Below are 11008 nucleotides of genomic sequence, written 5' to 3' on the forward strand. Positions count from 1 at the left end.
CGCCGTGCGCGCCGCCGCCCGCGCGCCGCCGCCGCACCTCCGGGCTGCTCCGCTAGGTGCTGCTGCCGGGGCCGCCAGGGAGGGAGGCACCCGAGGGCGGGCCCCACGCGGTGCTAGGGTTCGGTCTGGACTGGTGGTGGTAGGTCCAGAGCGGCGGTGCCGGGTTCTGTCCAGACCAACGGTGCTAGGTTCGGTTCGGACGCGCGCTGCTGGATCTAAATGGGCGGTGCTGGGTCCGACGGATGGTGCTATGTTCAGTCCGGACGCGTGGTGCTGTGTCTGGACGGGCGGTGCTGGATCCAACTGGGCGTTGCTGGATCTGGACGGGCAGTGATGAGTCCGATGGGCGGTGCTACATTCGGTTCGGACTGGCAGTGCTGGGTCCGATGGGCGGTGTTGGATTCGGTCCGGACGGGCGGGGACGGGCGGTACTGGGTCCAAATGGGTGGTGATGGATCTGGACTGGCGGTGCTGGGTCCGCACTGGCGGTGCTGGGTCCAATGGACGGTGCTGGGTTCGGTCCGGACTGGCAGGTCTGGGTCTGGACGGGCGGTGGATTCGATGGACTGTGTTAGGTTCGGTTCGGACTGGCAGTGCAGAGTCTAAATGGGCGGCGCTGGGTCCGAGGGGCGGTACTGGATTCGGTCCGGACGGGCGGGTCTGGGTCTGGACGGGCGGTGCCGTATCCAAGTGGGCGGTGCTGGATCTGGACGGGCGGTGCTGGTTCCGGACGGGCGGTGCTAGGTTAGGTCCCGACGGGTGGTGCAGGGTCTCAATGGGCGATGCTGGGCCCAGCAGGGGACAGGTGGGCGTGGCGGTACAGGTACGGAGCGCAGTGCGAGTGCGGCGCCCTCCGAAGGGCCTTGCGCTCCCCGCGCTCGCTGCTCCTCCAACCCGCGCATTGCCCTGGGGCTGCTGCGTGTTTCTTCCAGGGTGATTCCTTCCTGCTGGGGTTACTTCGAAGCTGACCTTTTCAAGCTGTTTTCTTCCGAGGAGGATACGTTATTAGGCTTTGTGTGCATTTCAAGTGTCATGTTTTCCGGACCGCGCCCCGCTGCTCCCGGGGTGTTCGAGCCCCCACACTGCTGTGCGGTGTTCCTCTCGCTGAGTAAGGTTGGAGGTTCCCACTGCCTTTGTGTGTCTCCTTAGAAAACGCCTCTTCTCTCAGACACATTGTTATCTGCAAATCCTTCGCAGATGTAGAGAACGGACTGCAGAGTTAATAAACGTCGAAGGGAAGCTTTGATGCGCCCCTGTTGGCCCTGAGAGGTGCCGCGTGAGCGTCATTTTAAATCCTGTACCTGTACGTGGACGTGGAAACCTGAAATTAATTTCAGTAGCAAGCTTTGTGAATTGTAGGCCTTTTTTTTAATTAGGTGTCTTTTTTGTAACTGCTCCTCCCCTCCCCCACTCTTTGTTTTGGCTGCAGAACACATCCCAGCAGTCGCCCCATGCAGTGTTCAGTCAGGCGAAGTTGCGTTCTTACGTTATCTGTGATGTGTTGTAACAAAAAAGCGTTTATCTTTGAAACACTAAGGCAAGTAATGAGAAGAGTGAACTATATTTGACAAAGCCTTTTTATTTTTGTCATTACTTTTTTTTCCAGTGTGGAAATAATTTTTCTCTCCACCAACTGGATTTCCTCTTTTGCAGACAATTAGAGAATTCTGTCATCCTCACTGGGTTCTGCCTTTTCTACTGCACTTGTCCAGTACAGCTACATAAGGAGGCTTCTCAGCAGAGGAGCCTGGGGTGTTGAACCAGTGCCATGGGGGAATGAATTATGCAATAGATCGCTAGTCTTCTTTCTTAAAGTGTGGTGAAGTGCAGAAAAGCATCTGTGTCTAAATGGCATCTTCATGTTGTAGCACTCGGTTTCTTTATGCCTTTCAATTCCTGTGCTTCTCGATAGACTCGAGTTTTTACTGTGTGAGCATCCCCGTGCCCACACAGCGAAGGACTCTCACTGGGTTCTACACGTGCTGCACAGATCCCTGGCACAGCGTTAACTGAACCTCAACTGCAGGAACTTCATTCCCGAGGATGCTGTTACCAAGAGTGACTTGCCTCTTGAAGAATGAGTTTGCAAAGCTGGCAGTTAGATTGCTGATGTCCAAAGTAAGTATGTGTAGCATCGCTAAAGAGAAGATTCAGGATTCCTGGAAAACAGTTACGGGCTCTCTGCAGTGTTATTTTTGTAATAAAAAACATGTAGCATATGTGAAATACCTACTGAGTGATGCAGAACACATAGAAGGCTCTAAATTAATGTGAATTATTCTCGTTTTTCTGACTGTCATTAAAAGTCCCCATTTGTATTATGTATGAGTGGTATATCAATATCTAAACTACAGTTCACCGTAGGTCCCAACCAACATTGGTTTATTGACAAATGTTTAAGAGCAACCAGAAATTCATAGAATACCTATGATTCTTAAATCATGAACACTCCCATAACTGGTATATGTTTAGGACATGAAAATTTTCAGGCTGACGAATTATTTCACTGTCCTTGTTCAGGACTCCAGGATGATATTCTGAGTCATATGTCAATTTCAATACCACCTAGAACAATAAAAGACAGACATGCTACCATCCTCTATTCTCATTGCCCCACTGGATTCTGGTATATCTGAAAATTGTATTTAAATGATATCCAAGAAATGCTGTATAAAAATAAAATAATGGGCTTTTCTGTTAGTAATTCCCTTTTATACATGGTGAGACTGAAATGCACGATAAAGGACCGGACTGAAGCTAAACGAAGTTGCACTGGGCGAGGTTGAAAAAGACCTTGTTAATCTATGTCAGTTTTAAAATGTAAGTTTTACTTTATAATTTTAGTTTTCCTTTTAAATGTATATTATTTTCAGTTGCGCTATTCAAAAGTTTTACAGCTTCTGTTTCTATCAGCACTGATATACTAATATTTATAAGTTTCTCCCATCTGAAACCAAAATCTACATAAAACCTAAAAGCACTAGGTAATAGAGGACAACAGAACAAGACTCTCTCTTAAAAGAAGAAGTATCACATAATAGAAATAAATGTGAGGACAGAAAGTAATAATATTTTTGAATTTCTGATTAAACTTTGCACTTACTTTAAAAGTTTTCGAAATATGAAAACCAGGTTCTGAGACCAGCCACTTGAAATAAACCTTTTCCTGCCCCAATTTTCACAGGCTCTAGAAAATAATAAGTACCAGGAAAAAGATTAATACATTTAAAAAAAAAGATACAAATATATCAACTATGTTTAACTATATCAACTATATTTAGTACCCTACAGGTCATTTAATTTTCTAGCTGCCAATAAATTCCATATTTAATCAAATTTAGAAAAATGTCATTATTGTATAAATCATCTTACAAGTCCTTTTAGTAGATATATCAATTTAGAGGATGGTCTTTAGCAAAAAAGTAAAGGAAAAGGATTTAATAAAGGTCCTAATAGCAGACGTTCTAGGGCAGGCAGCCTTCTACAGTAGCCCATACACGTGAAAGTTAATCTAATTAGTTGATCTAGAAAGTTAAATACCCAAACTCTCCTTTGCTTAACCCATCACTAGAAAGGCCAGTGTTGTTAATTTTGTTTTTTAAACAAACAAGCAAAAAAGATAAATTCTAGAGGATTAGTTTTTCATAAGTGGAGTATGTGCTACTTTATTGGAAAATGAAGAAATATATATTTCAACTCTGCTTCCTTCATTACTTTCCCATGTTCCCAATATTTAGTCACATTTTAGGTTAGAACTTTCAGGAAGTGAGTTTTTACACAGAAATTAGTGCTATAAACAGCCCTTAAAATAGGAATTTAATCTTACTTATTTAAAAAATATATATAATCTTACCAACCCAGAAAGACGTTTGTGGTTAAGTGTATTCTCTGGCATTTTATAAACTAAGATGACACTGGAAGGAAAAAACTAAATCTTAAATACATAAACAACATATTTACACTGTGATATGGTTTAGATCTCTGTCCCAAAGCCAAATCTCATGTCAGATTGTAATGCCCAAAGTTGGAGGTGGGGCCTGCGGGGAGGTGATTGGATTGGATCATGGGGTGGATTTCCCCTTTGGTGCTGTTCTGGTGATGGAGTTCTCACTAAATCTTGTTTAAAAGTGTGTGGTACCTCCCTTCCCCCACTTCCTCCTGTTACAGCCAGGTAAGACATGTCTGCTTCCCCTTTGCCTTCTGCCATGATTGTAAGTTTCCTGAGGCCTCCCCAGCCAAGCTTCCTGTACAGCCTGCAGAACCATGAGCCAATTAAACCTCTTTTCTTTATAAATTTACCTAGTCTCAGGTATTTCTTTATAGCAATGCAAAAATGGAATGGACTAATACACACTGAATGCAAAGAAATGAAATGGTGTGTGTGTGTGTGTGTGTGTGGAAGGTATTAGAAGGGGATTATACCGTAAACATGGGTCACTTACCTTTTACTGTGTTGGAGAATTGCTTTGCATTATCTTATTTTTATTCAGTATGTGTTGCAGACTAAGTTAAAATGTGATCATATATATCCTGAAAATAATGAAAGAATATCAGGCTGTGAATAGATTTGTGAAAGGGCATCTGCCCTGCCTGCCTCCTTGTCATCCTTTCCGCATTCTGTGCATCCTTAGCCCTGCAAGGCGTCGCTGCATGCTGCTCTGGAAGTGCTCTCACTTCCAGAATTTTTCCATCCAATGCCCCATTTCATCAGTTTCGGTTTCCCACTTTGAAAACCAATCAACTAAACTGCACTAGTTCTTTGTCGCCATCTCCCCGTGTTTTCCCGATCCCTTACACTTGGCACTTTGATTTTAGCGGCTCCCTTGAATTTTGTTTTGACTTGAAATTCTGAATGTGCCTTTTTCCTCACGAGTTCTGTTCCCCTTGGCGTTGGGGACCCATCTTACTGATGTTTGATTCTGTGTCCTGCTTCTAGCAGAGAGCACAGTTCTGTGTACCTAGCGGATATTTAATAAACGCTCATTGGCTAGATTGAAGATGGCTGTGTACTGGTGGGCGGGCTAGGGGTGCCCAGGACACAGCTGCTACAGCTAGTCTGATCCCAGCAGCTGAGACTAGACTTTACTCAGGTGAGTGGTCTTTACAAGGGTAGAGAGTCCACAGTCTGGAGGTCGTGGAGGTTTTCCATCCAGCCTTTCACCTTTTTTCTTGGTAATAAAAGGTACAGTTCTAAACAAGGGGTCTAGAAGAAGAAAGAAGTATGCTTGCCTCATTCCTAAAATAGAGGCCTTGATCTACTGAGCAACTTTAATATGACTCTGTGATCTCGCTGTCGTTAACAGAACAAAGGCCAGAAGTATTTAGGAGGCATTATGGAAACCAGGTGCTAAAATGAACTAAATATAATAAACCTAATTCCCTCCCCATTTTCACAGGTTCTGTAATATAGAAAGTACTAGGGAAAAGAAGAGGAGCTTTATACACCTAAGAAGAACAAAGTGTACAAATATATCAACTATTATTTTTTACATCTTATGCCCTTTTCTGCTAGAAAATTATACGTATAATATAGAATATAAGCTGAATATATAAATTTTGCTAGGAAACTAATATTTTGAAGTGCAAACTCCCATTAAATTTTATTTTAACAAATAAAAACAGATACCAAATGAAGGAGAGTATACTATTAATGTGCTATTTACCAGCAGTAAAAATCATAGAAACAAAACAAAGTGTTGATAAATGTGTTGTTCATGGCAAACCCATAAATGGAATATCCAGGGACTTCTCCCAAGAAAAATCTTTTCTTTATCCACTAGTATCTCTGGAAATAAAAATTACCAAATTACAGGGTTTTGCTTGCTTTTGAAAATAAAGTGCAGCTTAGACATTATTTCAAGTGCTTTCAACATTTGCAGTAGTTCTGTAAGAAGCGAGAAACTTGGCCTAAGTACTTCTGCTAAGATAGTTTTATAAACACGTACTCTGAAGCACCCTTACCACACACACACACCTTCTCTAAATATATGCCAATGGTAGATGACAAATAAAAAGAGAAAACATAAAATTGTAGGAGACATGAAACAGCATGGGCATGACTGAGGATCAGCGTTGGGCTGGAGATGCATGATGGTGAGAAGGAGCTGAAGGAAAAGCCCTGCTGGAGTCTGGAACCCAAAGAAGGCAGATCCTGCAAGGAGCAGGGCTCTTGTTGGGCAGTGGGGACTATGGTAGGGACCACAAGTGCTCATGGGAGGAGAGGAAACCGCTGCCAACTGCAGCTGCCCGCACAACTGACACGAACCCATGTGTCTCCGGGAAGAGAAAACGTGCGTGTGGCCTCCTGCCGGAAACTGCCACGCAGGGAGTGACTGCATCTGATGCCTTCCACCATGGCAACACGGCTTGTTCCTAGACGAGGGCTCCACATGGACGAGGTGCCTTTGTTAAGCAGAGGTGTGAGCAGAAAGATACACTGAGAAAGATACAGTAGAGAGAGAATCTCCCACTTACGATGAGCTGGTGAAGAAAAAATTCCCATGCACGTGAACACAGCAAATGCTAAGGGACCACCAGAATCAGCAACCATTCTGAAAAGAGCTTTAAAATAAACATGTTTGGGAAACTTGAAGAAATGTATGCAGGAATAACATGCATCAAAAGGGGTAAGAAGTTATGAAAAAGAACTGGCAGAAATATCCTAACTGAATTAACACAGAAACAGAAAACCAAATACTACATATTCCCCTAAGTGGGAGCTGCACACTGTGGACACAGGGACATAGGGATGGAAACGGTGGACAGTAGGGCCCATGGGAGGGAGAAAGGGGCAAGGAGAGAACTGCCTACTGGGAACTGTGTTCACTCATTGGGTGATGGGTTTGATCAAGGCCCAAACCTCAGCATCACACAATAAATCCACGTAGCAAACCTGCATATATACCCCTGACTCTAAAACTTAAAAGGGGGGCCAGGCATGGTGGCTCAAGCCTGTAATCCTAGCACTTTAGAAGGCCGAAGCAGGAGGATCACTTGAAGTCAGAAGTTTGAGACCAAGCTGTCCAACCTGGTAAAATGCCATCTCTACTAAAAACACACAATTGACCAGGCACGGTGGCTCATGCCTGTAATCCCAGCACTTTGGGAGGCTGAGGTGGGCAGATCACCTGAGGCTGGGAGTTCGAGACCAGCTTGACCAATATGGAGAAACCCCGTCTACCAAAAATACAAAATTAACCCGGCATGGTGGTGCGAACGTGTAATCCCAGCTACTCGGGAGACTGAGGCAGCAGAATTGCTTGAACCCAGGAGGTGGAGGTTGCAGTAAGCAGAGATCACGCCATGGCACTAGAGCCTGGGCAACAAGAGCGAAAGTCTATCTAAAAAAAAAAAAAATACCACAAAATTAGCCGGGCGTGGTGGTGTGTAGGCCTGTAATCCCAGCTACTCTGGAGGCAGAGGCAGAAGAAACGCTTGAACCAAGGAGGCGGAGGTTGCGATGAGCCAATATGGTGCCACTGCACTCCAGCCTGGGCGACAGAGCGAGACTCCATCTCTAAAACAAAAAAGGACTGGCAGAAATAATAAAACAAGAACGTAAAAAAATCTGGTCGAAAGCTGAGAAATGCATCTGGAAAGTAAAATGAGTAGAAAGGAAAAAAGATTTATAAAAGCGAGAGATCTGAAGGAGCAAGAGCTGTAGGTGGAGGGAGTTAATCTCATCTCGTCAGAATTCCAGAGGATTAGAGAGAATGACGGAGAGGCATAATTAAGGAGATCATCGCTGGGAATTTTCCAGATTGTAAGAAGCACAAGAGTCTTCAAATTAAAAGTGCTTTCAAGTGTCAAGCAGGACACATGGAGGTCAATTTGCACCTGAATAAACCATAGCGCAACTCTAAGGTAAAGCTCAAAAAGGAAATGCCAAAAGTCACCTGAGAAAGAAAAGGAGAAAATTGCCTGAGAGAGAAAGTTCCTGTAAAAGAAGGAAAGAAAGTGGACTCGAGGGGATCTGAAAACCTGTCTCTGAGTTTGAGACAAACCACAGATGAGAAATCTGAGGCCCAGAAGTGTCCCCTGCTCATGACTCACACTTGTCTATATTCCAATGCCCTGTTTTGGTGAAACTATTTCCTGATTTTAGCACCACTGCAGAGAAGGACAAACAGGTGAGTGACCTCAAGCAATACAGCTAGAATGTAGGTGAGCGCAGACATGGCAATGTACAAGGAGACTCTGTAATTATAGTTATGTGGTTGGATTAGATCAATGATCCAACAATGATCAAATTCTGATCATCAGAATTTCCTGGGGAGCTTTTCTCACAGTGATACGAATAGTATCGAATATGAATAGAATGCCAGAGGAAGTCCCTGTCTCCACTCCTCACTCACCACCTGGCTTCAGTTGTCACAGCCTGTTTCATTTATCCCCTTCCCTCTACCTCCACTCCTGGATTATTTTTAAACACAAGTCAGACTTTACATAATTTCATTAGTAAATGTTGCAGGTGTATCTTCAGAAGACACTCTTTAAAAATGTTTTCTTAATATCATTTTCATACTTTGAAAAATGACAATAATTCCTTAAAGTCATCAAATATCAAGACACTGTTCAACTTTCAGAAAACTGTTTAAGCATACACATCCCTTCAACTCAGTAGCAGACGCAGAGAATCGGAATCTCAGGGCGAGTCCAACAATCTTTTATTCTCAGTCTCCCTGAGTGACTCTGATGTTCAGTTGAGTTTGAGAATCACTGGCTCACATGACCTTGTAGGTTTGACCTTGAGACTCTCCCAATGTCACACACCTCCTTTCTCCTAGGGGAAACTCTTTCCACCAATTCCTAACTAGCACAGAGATCAACTCTGTGTGGTCAGAGACATTGCAAGGGAAAGTAGCCTTGGGTTAAGCGCCACAGTTCCCAACCTTGAGCTCCATCTCTTACACTCATTGTAGGGCAGTGAAGGGTCTGTACAGGTCTGAGACTCAGTTTCCTCATGTGAAAAATAAACATGATGATGGCAGCAGACCTTCCCTGCCCACCTTACAAAGCTGTTATAAGGATAAAATTAAAGTATGACATATGAATGTGCTCTCCAAGTACGCATTGACATAGAAATGTTTTCATTCTTCATTTGAACATTGGCACTTCAGGGGTTAAAAATGTACATGAGAAAAAAAGGAAGTCCAGAAATTTTTTTGTTTTTGTTTTTTTAATAGACCTGCGTGTCAGGGAAGCCATACAGAAGCATTCGCCCTTCTGGAAAAAAAGAAAAATCATTCAATTTTAACATTTGATGCATATTTTTAATTATTAAAGGGCACTACCGTAGAGCTTCCATTTGTTCAGAATATTGCAGTAAACTTCTACAGTCTGAAAGTTGGAGGCTTTTCAAAGTCATACAATGTCATAATAAGTACCTTGCTATGGTTTTTTTGGGGAGTGGGGCGCTATGTAGTATTATAATTGTTTTCATTGCAATAAGTCATCCATGATGAATTTGGTAGATTATATATTGTGAATGTTTCACCTATATATTCTATAGGTAGGAGACGGCAAGTGCTCTGTCTCTCCCTCCCCACGACCTGCTTCCCAGCTGCTTTCCCTCTCCGAGTTCACCTGCCACTTTGCTGCTGTTCCTCCCCCTGCCCTCTCCAGACCACTGTCTCCTGCAGGCCCCAGCCGAGGCCTCCTCTGCTTATCTGTTGCTGGGGGAGTGCCTGGTTTAGGGTTTACCTCTTTGATCTCAGTGCTGTCCCTAACTCTCCCTCTGTCTTCATTTTCAATGTCCCAGTGGTCTCCGGATCCTGGCAGTTCTGTCTCATACAGTGTATTCTCCTGTGTGTCCTCTGTGGCATTCTCTCCCATTACAAATCATTCCAGTCTTTCCCCAAACATAAACTGTTAACCCTAAAAGAAATCCCAAAGCCAACTCAGCCCCTTTTGTTAGCTTAATTTCCTGTCACTCCCACGTGAATTCCAGGCAGATGGCTCCTCTTGACAGAAGCAAACCTCTGCTTCCCTGCCTTGCCTGCGAGGCTAGACTCTTCCCTCCACCCGGGGGACCCCTTCTCATAGCTTCTGGCTGAGATCCTGACCATCTCTGTTGGACACTCGTTTGAATTTTCCTCTCCTAAGCACACAGAATTTCACCTTCCACTCTGTGAAGCCACACAGACCTGAATTCGAATGTCAAACTGCCATCGGCCATGTAATAGCCAAGTATCTTTCCGAAACTCAAGTTTTTAATCTAAATGATTGATGTGATGCCTCATAGAATTGTCAAAGAAAAATGAACACTGCGCCGGGCGCGGTGGCTCAAGCCTGTAATCCCAGCACTTTGGGAGGCCGAGACGGGCGGATCACAAGGTCAGGAGATCGAGACCATCCTGGCTAACCCGGTGAAACCCCGTCTCTACTAAAAAATACAAAAAACTAGCCGGGCGAGGTGGTGGGCGCCTGTAGTCCCAGCTACTCGGGAGGCTGAGGCAGGAGAATGGCATAAACCCGGGAGGCGGAGCTTGCAGTGAGCTGAGACCCAGCCACTGCACTCCAGCCTGGGCGACAGAGCGAGACTCCGTCTCAAAAAAAAAAAAAAAAAAAAAAATAAAACTGAAATAATACATCTGTAGTGCTCACTACGTGTTAAATCCTTTCATATTGATATATTTTCTCGGTGTAGAAAACTTAACAAAACTTAAAGCAATTTCAAATAATAACATTTTCTTTTATTTTCTGCAATTACAGGACTGTGCAGACAAATTTCTCTGCCTAATATTACTAAAGTATAATGTCTTTAAAGTAAGACACATGTATATTTATTTTTAAGATAGTTAATGAGGCAAAACATAGCTATGTGCATAGTTCAATTAAATTGCTACATAGTAACACTCTTGTCTTTTTAAAAATAAAATTTTAAATTGAGTGTTCATAAGAAAAATCAATTTAAAAACAACCAATTATAAGAAAAGTTGAAATTATAGAATAAGAATTTTTTTTTTTTTTTTTTTTTTTTTTTTTTTTTTTTTTTTTTTTTTTTTTT

This window comes from Rhinopithecus bieti, unplaced genomic scaffold (assembly GCF_001698545.2).
Source record: "Rhinopithecus bieti isolate Rb0 unplaced genomic scaffold, ASM169854v2 scaffold_1017, whole genome shotgun sequence".
Lineage (NCBI taxonomy): Eukaryota > Metazoa > Chordata > Mammalia > Primates > Cercopithecidae > Rhinopithecus > Rhinopithecus bieti.